Source organism: Vulpes vulpes, chromosome 4 (assembly GCF_048418805.1).
Source record: "Vulpes vulpes isolate BD-2025 chromosome 4, VulVul3, whole genome shotgun sequence".
In the NCBI taxonomy this organism is placed as follows: Eukaryota; Metazoa; Chordata; class Mammalia; order Carnivora; family Canidae; genus Vulpes; species Vulpes vulpes.
The window spans coordinates 112,577,199-112,593,951 of NC_132783.1; the positions used below are offsets into that span (position 1 = coordinate 112,577,199).

Consider the following 16,753-nt stretch of genomic DNA (forward strand, 5'->3'; position numbering starts at 1 on the left):
TCTATGGGCACTCACTCATCAGGGGGCATCTCCCAGCTCCATGGCTTGAGAAACTATTTATACACTGACAACTCTGAGATTGTCTCCAGGCCCAGATACTTCACTGAACTCCAGACTCCCATATCAACTGACTATCCAACAAATCTGCTTGGAATTCTAATAGCCATGTCAGGACATGCCCGAAGTGAAGTCCTGATTCTATCACTAACAAACACCCTCTGAATAAAAAAAAGGAAGGCTCACACTCTTCCTAATTTATTCTTTTTCAATGGCAATTTTATTCACCCCTCTGGTCAGGTGCAAACCCTGCCAGTCAACCTTTACTCTTCTCTCTCATATATACCCCATGCCTTCTTCAAAATTCAGTGGCTTTCTCACCAGAATGAATACAAAAGCTGACCACTTTTACCTGCTCCTTCACTAACACTCTGGTTCAAGGCATCATTATAGATCTATACGGCTACACAGCAGGCATGCTCAAACCATGGCTGTCACTCTCAACTTGTCCCCTGAGTAAGAGAGTGACACTCTCCTGCTCAATACCTTCCACCTCACTCAGGATCAAAGTCAAAGTCATTACAGTGGCCAAAAAAGGCACCACATGACATAGCTGTGTTACCACTCTCTTTATCCCCTACCTTCTCTCTCACGAGCCCTGCTGGCCTCCCATCAATTCCTCTATCCCTACCTGAGCTTTGGGACTTAGTATTCCCTTCACCTGGAAGGCTGTTTTCCCCCTCACTACTTTCTATCATTCTTCCACTGTGACCTTGTCACAATTACTTGAAATAGTAAACACTGACTACATCTCCACATTCCCCCTTCTCTGTTTCCAACCAAGACTTGCTCATATACTATATGGTATACCTGTTTATCTACCTTTCCCCCAGTAAAACAGAAGCTTCATGCAGGCAAGGAATTTTATCTCTGGTGTCCTGCTGTACTTCCAGCAGGTCACTCACCACCTAGGACCAATGTGGAGCTCAATATGTATCTCTGAACCAACGGACAAACAGGAAGTCTATGTAAAACTTCTCAAGGGCACTCAGATGATAAGTGGCCGAGCTAGGCTTAATGCAAAAGCATCTGTCTCCAGCATTCCTGGCTGAAACAAAAATGGTATGAAGACCTATTAGTGTTGGTAGAAGGAATAGGTTCTGTACAGTTTGGCATGTGACACAGAAGATGTATATTATTATTTGAAAAGCCAAAAATGATTTCTAGAAACTCCTAAAGAGAAAATATTGCATAGAGTGGGATGGATCTGCTTACATCCTTACATTGCAAACTCCCTATTAATGCTCACCTTGTCTTTCTAGTTTTCACTGCTCTTTCTTCCGACACTTCAGACACTTCATTCTTGTCCCTCTCTCAAATCTCAGTCCCTGCCTCAACTGAGTGAACAGGAGGAAAGAGATCCAAGATTAGATAAAGAGACAGGTTTAGGGAAGAGATATGAAGCAGGAATCACAGGACCACTGATCTAATTGGGCCACCAACAGACCAGGTGCCTTTAGAGAGATTTCTTTACCTTCCTGAGAGCCTACTGCTCGCTGGGCTAAAATGCATGCCTTCCAAAGAGTTCCCAGCTAGAGAGTGAGTGAGTGAGTGAGTGAATGAGTGAGTGAGATTACTCAGAATGAGGGAGACTTTTGCCAATTACAAGGTAAAAGTAGTCTTAAGACTGGATAGGAAGTAGGGAACAATGTTTAAGAACTAGCCTTCAGGACAGTCCTAATATTATTCACATCCTGGTTCCATCACTATGAACTGACCAAGACACTCCACCTATCACATTTTACTGTCAGAGTGAGAAGTTAGAAACACCTGTCTCTTTCAAGGGTTTATGAAAATCAAACAAGGTAACAGAGGTAAATCACTTGTTACTGTGCATGGCCTAAGTACTCAATAGATATTTGTTCCTCTTAATTCTCATTTTTTATTGTTGCAGGCTGACACTCTGCATGAAATTTCATGATTTTACCTACCTGTCTGCAGAGTCTGAATCTTTTCTACCTTTCTGCTTATAGAACCGCTTTCATGGTCCTTAATGTCTTTCTCTGGAAATCGTTACCTCAACTGCCCCCACATTCTAAGGGCAGATGGCAGAGCTTTGTAACATGAGACACTCAAATTCTTTGGTTCATTTCTTGTCCTCTCACTGATGACCAGCAATTTGAGATGATCTTGGCCCTAGTATTATAGCAGGCTGATAATCAGAAACCCACAATCTACAATTATTCCTGCATTCCAAAGCCAAGAAACACAACTTTGAAAGCAAACAATACTATCATTCAGCACAATGATATATGGAGTTATTAAAGAAATTTTGCTGACTGCTTTGAGAATTCAAGTCCCAGTCTATCCAGATGCATCTTTCTTTCTTTACTCCTTAACTGATATTAAGAAACTGTCTATGTTCTGGTAGCAACAACAGAAAAATATGTCACCTACTTTTCAGGTTTAGCTACACTACACCTAATAAAAAGTTAAGATGCTTCAGGGAAAAATCACTTCTACCCCATGGTAGGCCACTGAGGGACTTGCTCAAAAATGCATTTACCATCAAATGTTTTTCGAGTACATAAAATTTACTATGCACTCTGTTAAGGGTAGGGACTACTAATGACTTTATCCCTACCCTCTCGAAGCTTTTATTCCAGTGGTTTTTCATTGTCTTTCATAATTTCCTAACTTCTGCCCAGATACAGGAAGACATAAACCCCTAGGAAGCTGTTGAGTCACTCAAATAGTGACATAGAGTGTGCTGTTATAAATAGCCTGATTTCTAGTTGGTATAGGGAGAGAACTCTGTAATCTGTGGTTTTCTCAAGAGACAATCCAGTTTCCTCAGTTTGTTCCCAGGCCCCCATCCAACACATACCTTCTCTTCATTGATCCTGGTTTATTTCCCTCCTTCAGCAAAGAAATGAAAAGTAGTCACTAAATCCACAAGTACACATCTATCCATTAACAAGATGCTATGTGGATGGGATGGTATAGAAGGCACTGGGCTCAGATAACACAGCTGCAGAAATCAGCTCTTTTGAAATCTTTGGAAACATGATGAGATTAATGCTGTTCTGTGGCAAAATAAACAAAGAAAGGATATTTGTGGAATATTGTCAAAGGGAATAATGTCAAGAAAGAACATGTGTCTTCCATCACCAGCGTCTGCATGATTACAGTTCTAATCATAGAGGTGGGTGTAATCTTTGCCTGTTGGGCAGCCTTGAATGCTTCAGGGAATATGTCATTTTTCAAAAGGTATCAATTAGTGGCTGGTTTGATGGCAGAGTGTGAACCACACCTCTCTAATGATTGGGCTGTGTTAACAATAATTCTTCTCAGTATAAAACACACACAGGCACTGATCTGCAAAGGGCACACTCCCCACAGAGAGCAGGATGAGGGAGAGTAGGAGAAGGACTTAAAGATCCTGGAAACTCTAAAATGGATCTTGATTAAGATCTCTGGATGGGGGTAGCCCGGTGGCTTAGCGGTTTAGCGCCGCCTGCAGCCCGGGGTGTGATCCTGGAGACCCGGGATCGAGTCCTGCGTCGGGCTCCGTGCATGGAGCCTGCTTCTCCCTCTGCCTGTATCTTTGTCTCTCTCTCTCTCTTTCTCTGTGTCTCTAATAAATAAATAAAATCTTAAAAAAAATCTCTGGATGGTGCATGCTAGGGGGAAGGGATGAACTGTGAATTGAAATCTATCAAACTAGGCTGGTTTTTACGAGAAAGTTGAGTACTGCCATAGGACTTAACTTTCCAGGAGAAGCACTGTGATGATACATAAACCATGTATGTGTCCAAGGCCGTGCCTCACAGACCTACACACAGCATCTGTATTGTCAGCAATGCTTCACTGCATGTTCATTTCCTCCATTTGCATATGAGGAAGTCATTAAGTAATTTGTGTGAAATCACACAATGAGAAAGTGACAGTCAGGATTTAAACTCAAGGTTTTGAGCTTATTGCTGTTACCCAAATAGGCTGAAAAATCACAAAGGATTCTTTCCTAGATTTTCTGATTCAACTGAGTTCTGACACTTGGAAATGCTGCAGTTTTAACTCCAAAAGAAGAATTTGGTCAGTCTCCTAAGAATGTAACTGTGAAAATGGGCCCAGCCCCACCTCTGTCAAGGAGAGTGAAAGCAGACGGCAGGTTTCTTCCAAAGCCACAGAGGAGGTCATATTACACCTCCGCTATTGGAATAGTTGCTTCCTGAGCAGCAGATTCAGTGAACCAAATCACCACTGGTAGTGGGACTCAGTTTGTAAAATATTACATTTCCTACCAGCTGACATTATGAAACAATGTTGGGTCCATAAAACATAGAATACTTTGAAGATCTGGGTGCTCATCTATAACTGCAATCACTACCTTTGGGCTAAATCTGCAAGCCTTCTATTTATTCCTAATCTGGACACCAAATAAACTACTAGGGAACAACAAAAGAAAATTTGTGTCACTGGATTTTAAGGATTATAGAAAACATCTAATGACTTTTAGATACCTGATCTATTGCCAATTCATTAGCACTTTATTTCCTTACCTAGTTAGCCTTTTAAGTTGAACTGAGAAATCAAAAGGACTCTAGAAGAAATGTCACTGAACATTGTAATGAAACTTCAAAGAGTTTGCTAGCATCTGGGCTAATTGTTGAATTTGCTGGTTAACAAATGATTTATCTCAAAGTTCATCAAGTGGGTCAGACACTGACAGACTGTAGGGAGAAAGAGCAGTGGTTCACAAGATGTTCTTTTAAAATTTAAGAATCATAGAAGGATGGATGCCTACTCGCACTCCTTTCCATATGCACCTACCCACCATTCCTCCCAGTCTGACATTTGCTATTTTCAACATCCTTACATACAGATACGCCTTTGCTTTAGGAAATTGATCGCTGTCATCAGAGAGGCAGTCCTTGTTCCCAGCCTAATAGCAAATACATGCACAACATACACACACACACGATTCCCTAAATATATCTGCCCTTCGAATGATTTGCCTATCCGGCCAAATTCTCCAACTTCCACACATGCCCATGGGCCATCAGATCTGGTAGATAGCTACGGAATTCATAGTGGTAGCATGCTATCTCACATGGCCTCAAATCCAGTCAGTGAGCTTTCTGTGCCACCTCAAACAGACAATGTTAAGTTTACCACACCTCCCTTATATGTTAGCTGGAGATACAGCTGGAGAACATACTCCATGAACCAGTGATTAAATTATCAGAGGCATTTTAAGTGGCAGCTTACCATATATCTCTAGACACCAACCCCACAAAGAATATATCAGAGAGGGATCCCTGGGTGGCTCAGCAGTTTAGCACCTGCCTTTGGCCCAAGGAGTGATCCTGGGGTCCTGGGATCGAGTCCCACATCGGGCTCCCTGCATGGAGCCTGCTTCTCCCTCTGCCTGTGTCTCTGCCTGTCTCTCTCTCTCTCTCTCTCTCTCTCACTCTCACTCTCTCATTAACAAATAAAATCTAAAATATATATATATCTCAGAGACCATCACTTCATCCCTGGGACTTGGTGTTCTTGGTGACATATTTAAGCTAGATTCACAATATCATGCCACTATGAGCATCAAAGGATGCTCACCAAAAACACATCATTCTGGGTGTTGGTCAACATGGACACCATTTTGCCTTGATACTATCAACTGCAAAGGTCATACAGGCTGAAAGTATTAGACCCCTGCCTGAGGTTGATTCCCAGCTCAGCTGCCCACTCTCTGTGTCTTTGGGCATGATTTTCCACCTCTCAGTGCTTCATCTGCAAGACAGAAGGCATAATACATATTTCAAAGAGTTCTTTTTGAGGAGTAATTTTAATACAATGATGTTATGTTTGAGTTAATATAATGTATTTACGTTAAAACTCATAGTGGTATGAATTTTCTATTAAATGAGCATAACAACACCTCAATGGCTCTTAACAAGGAATTTAGAAGGTGAAAAATAGTAATATGTGCAATAGTATGGGTTTTGCCTACTAGACCAAGTTGCTGAGAACATCAAATCTAGGTCATGTTTCTCTTTTGGAGGCACAGAGTAAGCACAGAATGGGGAGCCATTGCATAATGTCTGTGTGTGGACATAAAATAATCATACATGTTTGATTTCCTTCACTGATTGATCTCCAAAGCAAGCTACACTATTCCTTTGCTAATTCTGTGGTGCAAAGAGGGAAGGGCGGTCTAGGGAAGGACTGAGGAGCTGGAAAAAAATAAATCAACTAAGGATGAGAGGGGCAGTATTACTGTCTAACTCCCAAGCCATTAATAAAAATGTAATAGATTATCAGGGTTTTTGGTAAGTAACAAAAGTCTCAATAGCTCTTAGTTAGTGAGCTTGTGTGTACCAGCACTGTACTGAGCCTACATTTGCTCAAGAAATGCCCCTAATAACCTACTGGAGAAGTGCTATGAGGATTTGCATCTTACATACAGCGAAGGAGAAGGCACAGAGTATTCAAGAGCCTCATATACAACACTTTCCTAGGTGGATTATAACCCAGAAGAGGGGGTCCAGGCTCTGGGCTTCTAATCACTGCTATGGTCTTTCCTGCTGAGTCACGAACTCATTCTTATCTGTGATAAAAACTGCAAATGTTTTCCCTGTTTATTGTCTCACACTGCTTATGTGAATTTTTGAGGAGTGATGTTTTCATTTTGTAATATAAAAGAGTTAATATTCCTAAAGACAGGAAAGAATATCCTAAAAAAGAAAAATACTAATAAATGCCTAGAAAAATACTCAGGGATATCAACAGGAAGCTTACAGAAAAAGAATTGCAAACAGCCTATGAACTCAGTGACACTCGTGTTAAGAAATCCAAATTATGCATGAGAAAATTAGAGCATCAGTGACGCTAAAACTGGAAAGAAGTAAAATACCACAAGTATATTTAAATCAATGAGTTTACAATGACCAAGAAGAAGAAGAAAAAATTCTCACTGGTCACCTTTGGAAGGTGCTAGAGAACCAAAACATTGTTTTGAAAATAGTAAATAAATGGAAACCAACCTTCTCTCCTGTTTTTCCTTAGGACCTATAATCAAATACTAAAGAAAAGAAGTTTCCATTTGTAGAAGTCTCTTACCAAAAACTGAAAACAACATAATAAATTTGGAATGCTACCAATGTTTAACTCCTAATGAAATAATGCACCTAGGTAATAATTATCCATGACTACTAACATCATCAAAGAAAGATTTGGAGGCACAATAGCTTCACGTAGGAAGCAGTCTAGCCAAACCATGCAACCTGAATGAAAGCAGCTAGCTTACAGAAAATGCAGGGATAGGAATTTGCTTACACAACACAGGATTCAATCAGCAACATCCAGGCTGTGGAACTGTCTGCAGGATAAAGAACCGGATCATCTTCAACAAATAAATCACAGGGAGAATAATGAAGAGGGATGGGAACCTACAGATTAGAGAGACTTAAGAAACACACAGTCACTCCTAATGGATGAAAGGGATTTAGATGTTGATATACAAACAAGATGAAAGAAACAATTATGAGCAGTAATCTCAAAAAAGACTAGATATTTGCCAGTACAAAATAATTATTAATACATTTGGTATAATAATGACATTGTTTTATTTACAAAAAGGATGTCACCTTTTAGAGATGAATACTGCAGTATTTAAAGAAGAGATGTTACGGGTAGGAATTTACTGTAGTGGGGCCTGGGTGATGCATACAACCAGACTGGTAATGAACTGGTAAGTCTTACAGCTGATTTATGCTTACCGAGGATTTCATTACCCTGTTCCCTTTACTTTAAAAATATTTTTTAAAAAGTTTTAAAGATTTAATTTATTTATGAGAGAGAGAGAGAGAGAGAGAGAGAGAGAGAGGCAGAGACACAGGCAGAGGGAGAAGCAGGCTCCATTCCATGCAGGGAGCCTGACATGGGACTTGATCCCAGGTCTCCAGAACCACACTCTGGGCTGAAGGCAGCACTAAACTGCTGAGCTACCTGGGCTGCCCTAAATTTTCCATAATAAAGTAAACTGGTTGCCAGATTTTTTAAAAAGCACATAGAGCAAATGTTTAACAAAGAAAGAAGATGATAAAATGGTAATAGTTGTCTCTAGGTGGTAAAATTATGTAGGATTTTGACCTCTTTAGGACCCATTATTTTTTGCTCTTCATGAGCAAGTGACACTCTTACAGATAGAAATGGGAAATTTGTTTTAAAAACACTTTTTTCCTATATTAAGCTTTAACCATTAGTGTTTTATTACTTAAACATTTGGGAAGCAAATATGTAAGATCTTAGGATTTACCAACCTGGATGGCAGACACAAAACCATTCATTTTATCATTGCCCTTAATTTAAAAAATGTATGTATAATAAAATATTATAAAAACTGAAAATAAATGGACTGTCCTATTCTCTCTGTTAGGTCATATTGATTGCTTTCTCCAAAGTGACATCTAGAGGTAAAGAGTGTCCCAAAATTACTTTACTTTAACCATAAATCCAGGAAGGATTTTTGCAACCATTTACAGGGAACTGTGTAAGAGATGCTAGGAATCTGCCCTCCAGGGAAGACCACAGAACAGCTCACTAGGAGACTGTTGATCTATGTATCTTTAATTATTTTTTATTTTTAAAGGAATTAAGATATGACCTATAATTCATGACTTTGAAGGGATTTTACTGTAATAATATCAAAGATTTAGTACCAAGTTCCAATGATTCAATTAAAAATATTTCAAAGAAACGAACTGGACAGGGTCGCAGGAGCCAGACAGTCGAACTGTACTATTTTGCAGATGAGGAAAGTGGCTTGTCCAAAGTCACGAAATGATTGGGGTCAAATGAATGACAAGAATCCAGCTTTCTAATGCTCGATTCCCATCTTTCAGCACTATGCCACCCTAAACAGCATCTTCCCAAATACTTCTATAATCTGGCACAACTACACACCTGCATTATATCTATTATCAAAAAACCAATAAGAACATATAGGACACAGATGGAGTCATGGTTTACATGGGGGTTCCTGAGAGGAGAACAAGGGGTTTATTTTTATATAGGTTATTACAGCAGTTTTGGGTTGATAGCAAACTGGAGCAGAAAGTACAGGGAGTTTTCACATGCTTCCTGTCCCTAAGCATGCACGGCCACTTCCATCATCAACATCCTGAACCACTGCTATATCTGCTACAATCAATGAACCATTACAATGATCCATCATCATCACTGAAGGTCAACAGCTTACCTTAGGGTTTCCTCTTGGTTTTACACATTCTATGGGTTTTGACCAATGTTTATTGGCAGGTCTTCACTGAAACAGTATTATAGTTTCAGTGCCCTAAAAATCCTCTGCACTCTATCTGTTCCTGCCTCCATTCCCTCTAATCTCTGACAATTACTAATCTTTTGAAATATTTCTATAGTTTTGCCTTTTCCAGAAGGTCGTATAGTTTGAATCTCCTAGTATGTAGCCTTTTTCAGATTGCTTTCTTTCATTTAGCAATACACTTTTAAGTTTCTCCAGGTCTTTCAGTGGTTTGACAACTCCTCTCTTTCAGCACTGCATAATATTCCACTGTCTGGATGGACCTCAGTTTCTTTACCCATTCACCTACTGAAATACCTTGGTTGCTTCCAAGTTTTGAAAATTATGAATAAATCTCTTCTAAACATTCATGAGTAGGTTTCTGTATGGACATAAGTTTTCAACTCCTTTGGGTAAATATCAAGGAGCACAATCACTAGATCATCAAATAAGAGGATGTTTAGTTTTCTAAGAAACTGCTAAAATGTCTTCAAAGTGGCTTCAAAGAGGGGTTGCAAGGTAAAAATCAGTAAAGTGAAAATCACATAAAACCAACATCATTCTTCAAAATATCTTAGGAAGGCAGTATATTAACTGACAGATTTCAGAAGACACTAAGCTCTAAGTTCTGTGAGGGTGAGTAATCTTTCAGTAGTTCACCATATCTTTGGTAGCATTTCTAGTACCTAGCCTGGTGCTACATAATAAATGCTCATTTCTTCGTTAAATGAACAGACCCAGAGGAGAAAATCTTTTTTTCCCATTTTGTAGCACATATTTCTTTGGTTGAACAATAAACAAAAGGAAGACTTGGCTTAGGGGCCCTGTAGTTTGAAAAGTAGGTAGTATTAAGGCACAGAACTTCACTCACACCAAATCCTTACCGTATAGGGGCATCAAACACTGAGTCAGACACCAAAGAAAGCAGAATTCAGCTTCTCTTACTCGGGAGCATATGCTTATTGCATGGACAAAACCCTCTGTGCTATGGAAATGGTTCTCTGTTATTTGCCATGCACGTACAGTTGAATTTGCATAAATTAAATGCACATAAGCTGAGACTCCACTATAATTGCAAAACCATTGCATTGGAAATAAGCTTTCACTGAAATCACATTAGAAACCAGAAAGATTAGATTTAAAACATATTTAGCCCCATCAAGAGGTAGATTATGGAATGTTTATAAAACAACACAGATATACATTGTAGGCCAGCAAAGAGCCTGGCTAGGGAAAGGAATAGCCTTGTCACCTCAACAAGGAGAAGACAGCTGTCATCTAACTTCAAAACAAAGACTATGGAGTCCCTCAAACCTCTGAACCAAATTCTTGTTCTGCAAACTTGAAGCAATCCATCTACTCATCTGGCCTCAGTGTTCCATGCTGTGAAAGGAGAAAAGATTATAGGACAGGTCTAGTACTCTGCTTTGATTTTCAAAACACATACAAAATCATAACAACAATTCCTTAAACCTAGGTATGAAGTACCGGGAAATACAGGTTTGCTGATCCTAAACCTTCCAGAATCATCTGTTTTCCCACCATAACACAAGCTAAGTTACAACTCAATATTTATTAAGAACCCACAGAGTTGTATGAATTACATAATGGTGCCTCAGATAGCTGGCTATTATTTTTCCCTCACTTCTTACTAGGCAAATGCGAAGTTAAATTAGTCACTTATCATAAAGTTCTCTGAAAACATTAAAGTTTAAAGAAATGCCAGATAATTGTTCTTAACCATCTGGCACCAAGGGATGCTCATGGATTTACACGAACCATTTGGCTGAAGTCCAAAAACGTCTATCTTAATTTTATATCTCACTCAAAGTTCTAAGTTGAGAAATTTCTAAGAGGAGAAGAAGGTTTATTTTTGTTTAAACGGGTCAATCCTTAAACTTGTTCACAATTACACAGGAAAGCATAAAAATAATTTTACCTCTAGCCTCTGGTTTTAACAAACTTAAGGCAATGTCACACACTCTACCTGTCAATACACACGTGCATGTACATGCACACAGACTACACATTGCAATGGTAAGCTGTGGTTGCTTTTCTAAACCATTTCACAGGAAGAGCCACACATCATCTTGCTAAGAAGCCAGCACAGCTGCCACTAAGCAGCTCTACTGTAATACCTCTCACAGTGGCCCCTCCAGCCACTCTGGGCCACTCTCTTCTCCTAGATGGAGCCCCTAAAAGCACAACTCCACTTATCTGGAATATTTCTACAACCTTTTCACTGGTCTTTAATCAACCCATCTTGGGCTGCTCCCACTCCTTTTTCAATGAGGTTTTAAAAATAAGCCATTTCTACTCCTCAGCCTAAACTTTCCAAAGGTTTCTCACTGAGTTTAGAATAAGATCTCAAATCCTTGATGCAGTTTGTAAGATCTGAGATCTGGCCCATTTCACTGGTCTCACTGTGTGTTCTACACTTCCACCTCCTAACGTGCACCAGCCATACTGGCCACACTTCTGTTTGTGTGAAGCATCAACTATTCTCCTTCTGACCTTCAGTCTTGAGTACACTGGAAATAGAAAGGCTGATCTTTCCTCCACACAATCTCAAAAAAGATATCAAAATAGACTTGGACTCTCTCCCCTCCCAGCACCATTCATGAGGAAGGTTGGTTCACCAGCCCAGGGAAGTTCCATATGTCCCATGGATCTCAAAGTAATGACCTTCCTTCAGTAGTGGAAGTATGTCCTGTTTCCTGGAACTGTATTTTCTAATAAGTTTTTCTCATTGACATATTATCTTTCTTATTCTTCCTTCCCCACACAAATCTCAGACATTTCATTACACATTTATCGTTCCTGTGTGTATCAACTGGCAACCTGCATGCTAAACTCACTTCTCAAGCACGAATGGAATCAATTGAGCTACTCTCCTGGAACAGTGAGAAGAAAATTACTTATCTTTCAATGATTTTATGACAAGCTCCAGCTTCTGAAAATTACTGGATATTACTCTAAAAATAAAACATTACATATAATTGCCCCTTAGAATGGAACAAATCATTATATTAATTTGAAAAGTTATTTTGGAGATGGGGAAAGAGTACTTATTTGAAAGATAAAATTGCCAATGTACATGAAGAAGCTCAATTGGAGAGGAAATAGGAGTAATGGCTCCATGCTTTCTCAAAGTCATTGCATTAATGCTGCTCACCAACCCAATGCTGTAGTCTTCCACGGAGGGAATTAACATGAAGTATGCCGAAAGGAGAGGAGAGAAAGAACATTATAGGTGAGTGAAAAAGATATAAGTCCTATTCATAGCTATTGACTCCGTTTTTCTTCCTAACTTGATAGGGAGATTCTGTTATCATCCCCACTAAACAGGAGAGGAAAACAAGCAACTTGCCCAAAGTAGTAATGCTGGGATTTGTATTTAGATGGCTTAAATCCAGGGGCACCTGGTGGCTTAGTTGGTTAAATGTCTGTCTTTGGCTTAGGTCATGATCCCTGGGTCCTGGATGGAGTCCCTCATCAGGCTCCCTGTTCTACTGGGGAGAAGCAAGTCTAGATGTGAAGGAAGAGAAGAGAAAAGGGTGCCCAAAAGGGGAATTTTCCTTCTCCTTCTGCCTGCTGCTCCCCCTGCTTGTGCTCTCTGTCAAATAAATAAATACTATCTTTAAAAAAAAAAGAGATGGCTTAAATCCAGAGTCTACACTTACAACTATGGCACAACACTGCTTCTCAAGTCTTAAAGGAAGTCAGACAAAAAGGGATATGTTAAATATTACACTTTGACACTGATCTCCAAAGAACAGGTAAGTTAGCAGTTCCCAATAATGCAAGAACAGAAATGCACAATAAATGAAGAAAACTAAGTCTTAAAGATCTTCTGACTGGCCCCAAATGATGCAAGATCTCCTGATTCCTAATCTGTAAGTGCCCTCAAAACCATGGTTTCTCATTTGGCTAATAATATATACGCAGTACCTTTCTTTTTTTTTAAGATTTTTTTTCTATTTTTTTACTTATGAGAGACACACACACACACACACACACACACACACAGAGGCTGAGATATAGGCAGAGGGAGAAGCAGGCTCCCCATGGAGAGCCTGATGTGGGACTCAATCCCAGGACACTGGGTTCACACCCTGAGCCAAAGACAGCCGCTCATCTACTGAGCCACCCAGGTGCCCCATAGGTAGTACCTTTCAAACACTTGTCTCTATGTTGACAAATGCGTGAGACATAAAGGATTGTTTGAGAGAATTAAGTACCAGACTATGTGCGATCATCAAAGCATAACCTTCATCTGGATCATCACAGAGAGGGTAATGTCCATGAGCTCTGAGGCTGAAAAGTGTTCACCTGGATGAAAATCTAAAAGGAGGGGAAGATATGTGAAGACCTTTTAGGCAAAATAAAACTCCTCCTAGGAAAGCCTGGAAGAAAGAACATTGTGCTTTCCAGGATCTTAAAGAAGTCCTATAGGGATGGAGTTATGCATTTCCAGGATGGAGCATTAAAACCATTATAATGGAGAAATAAATTGGGATGAGACCATATAGAGCCATGCAGGCTACATTAAGGAGTCAGAACAGATTACACACTCTGTAAGTTAAGGAAAGAGCAAGATTTCTACCTTGCATGGTTCCCCTACTGCCCCCATCCCACTACACCACACCCCTACCACTGAAAAATCAGACAAGAATCAAAACTGAGTGAATGAAATCTGTACAGGGTCAGACAGGAAGCCCATAAAAACAGCAAGTCTAGATGTGAAGGAAGAGAAGAGAAAAGGGTGCCCAAAAGGGGAATTTTACTTCCTAAAAAGGCAAGCAACTAAAGAGTGGCTCAGAGAGATGAGATCAAAGGATCTATCATGGTATGCTGAAGTCAGCTAGCAAGAGTCATGCTCCTTATCCAGGAATTTTGTGAGCTGGTTGTTAAATCATATACCTTGAAGCCAAACATGTTGGGAATATTTACACTCTTAATCTCGGCCAAGACTGTAAGACAAGGTGTTCCTTTCTGGAGAGCTGGTTTATCAGTACACCACCACCTATACTCACTGGTATTATTGCTGTTGTTGTTGGAAAATAACTAGACTAGTACAAAGGAGTCATTCTCAATATTTCCTTATTTCCTTATGGACTCCTTAAGTATTAAAGGCTAATAAACCTGAAAAAAAATCAGCAATGGTGCATTTCATCACTCCTTCATGTTGGCTGACTCACTCACAGTGAAGTAAATACTAAGCTGGATAAGCCCTTATATCCTTGAATGTCTATTTGTGTAGATACACAGCTCAACAAAATGTATTAAATAAAAACAATACATTTCTTAGAAAGGCAGTAGGACTTGAGATAAATTTCATCTGTAGATCTTAACACTGCCCAAGGTATTAAATGCCCTTAAGATCCCTAAGGGAACTATAATTAGGAATTTTGAAAGTCTGTTTCAAATGAATAAAATTAAGGACACAACATAAAGATATGTTGCATAGAATTAGAGAAAGTAAATATCCAGCCACTTTCCCTATTAATATTTATAACAGATATTTATTTAATGTTTGGTAAATGTACAAGGCATCCAGTCTCATAACAAACTATACCCAGTTATAACTATTATCCCCATTTTGCAGCTGAGAAAATTCAGGCCTATAAATTAGACAGTTTGCCCAAAATCATATAGCTATTAAGAGGCAAGAGCTCCCAGTTACTGATTCCATAGCAAAAGTTCTTAAAATCTATACACAGCTGCCTCACAAAGTTAAAGACATTAGCTAATACTACAGAATGCAAATAGCAAAAAGTAATTAACTTTTAACTTTCAAAATTAACATTAAAATTAAACAACATTTACTAAAAGGCATAAATCTTGTTTACTCCTATTTTTCTGTCAAAATAACTGGTAGGCTCAGAATTAGTTTCCCAAATGCAAAACAAACTCTCTAAAGTGGCCTACAATACATCAATTCATCAAATTAGACAATACTCTTCATTATTTTTATAAAATATAGCAACCAGTGCTCACGTCATGATAAACAATTGAAGCTGCTCATCTACTTTTATTCTATCTCACACGTTTCTATCCTAGGAAGCTGAGTAGTGCACATTCCGAGAGGTGACCATGTAAGTTCCCAAACCTGCCCATTTCAGTTATGCTTGTTTAAAAAAGCACATTTCTGCAGTATTTACTAGTAATATTATATAAATAAAAATATGTGGTTAAAAAAAAAGAACCCAGAACTTGTTTCCATAAAGAAGTTGAAAAATCGTGGTAGAAATACAACTGTAACATAGAACTTAGGAACTTGTATGAAAGATCCATCTATAAAATGGGATAGTTGATGGTGGGAAGGACAGAATGGTTGCCTACTTTGGTTCACTTTAGAATTCAAAGACTGAGAGCTTCATGGAACAAGTGGTATTTGGTTTAACTTTAAAAAATTACTAGCATTTTACAAACCAGAAATCACACAAATTTAAGTTACTATGACCAATATGGACCATTAATAGAGTCTAATTTAGGACAATAAGAGTTTTAATTTAGAACATTTTACAGAGAACTATTGAATTGGAACAGAATAACAAGGGGAGAACTGCCAGTACTGGTAATTCTGATTATAGAGGTTTCAACTTGAAACCAGGGATTAGAGGATGAGCTTCAAGGGGGTTCCATTAACCTCTGAAATTTAGGCACAACATTTTGTTATTTCTATGTTCCTAAGGAGAAGGACCCCAGTTTCTGATCCAAAATAAGACTTAGAATTGGTGACTTACAGACTTATTCCAAGGTAATTTTAGTGCTAGTGAGAAGTATGTTAGTTGTGATGTCCAATTTTATTTGCTTTTAAATGTCAATAATAGGTATCAGAAGTAATGGGCAGTGACTCTGGAAAAAAAAAATGCTGTCCAGCATTTTTTTTGCTGTCCAAATAAAATGGAGTGACCATATACTGCATTTAGAAAAATTCTGAATTGGACCTAAGCTAACAAGGACCATGTCACATGGTAATCAAGGGGAACAAATGCATTCTGTAACCAAAAAAGAGCATAACAAATAGGATACACATTTTACAAAAGTTACTAACCAAAAATTGAAGTCTTTCACCCTGAAGGTATTTCATGCTAAAATAATGCATCACTGGAGAGTGAACTAATTAAAGATAAATATACAAATGTGTTTTAATAAACAACATCACTAAAGGGGGGATTAACCTTACAGATGTATCAGTGAGCCAAAGAGAAGCAGTGGTGCTTATCTCCAAAGAGACAGTAATGGGATACACATGCTCATTCTAATATGCCCCAGAATTTTACTTTTAGTAGTGTGCTTCAAAGTGGTTGAGCTGTTAAATATAGATCATTAGTCAGTGCATGTTTAATTATATACCAGTATTTCCTGGAAGATTAAAAATGTCTACAGTTCAATTATCCCCACATAGCAGGTCCCCTTTTCTATTCA

General features: G+C 38.8%; 1 protein-coding gene across 1 annotated transcript in view; it reads right to left on the reverse strand.

Moving 5' to 3' along the window:
• Nucleotides 1–16,753, reverse strand: part of SGCD (sarcoglycan delta) — an 895,992-nt gene that overhangs the window by 541,643 nt on the left and 337,596 nt on the right. The window lies entirely within an intron of this gene.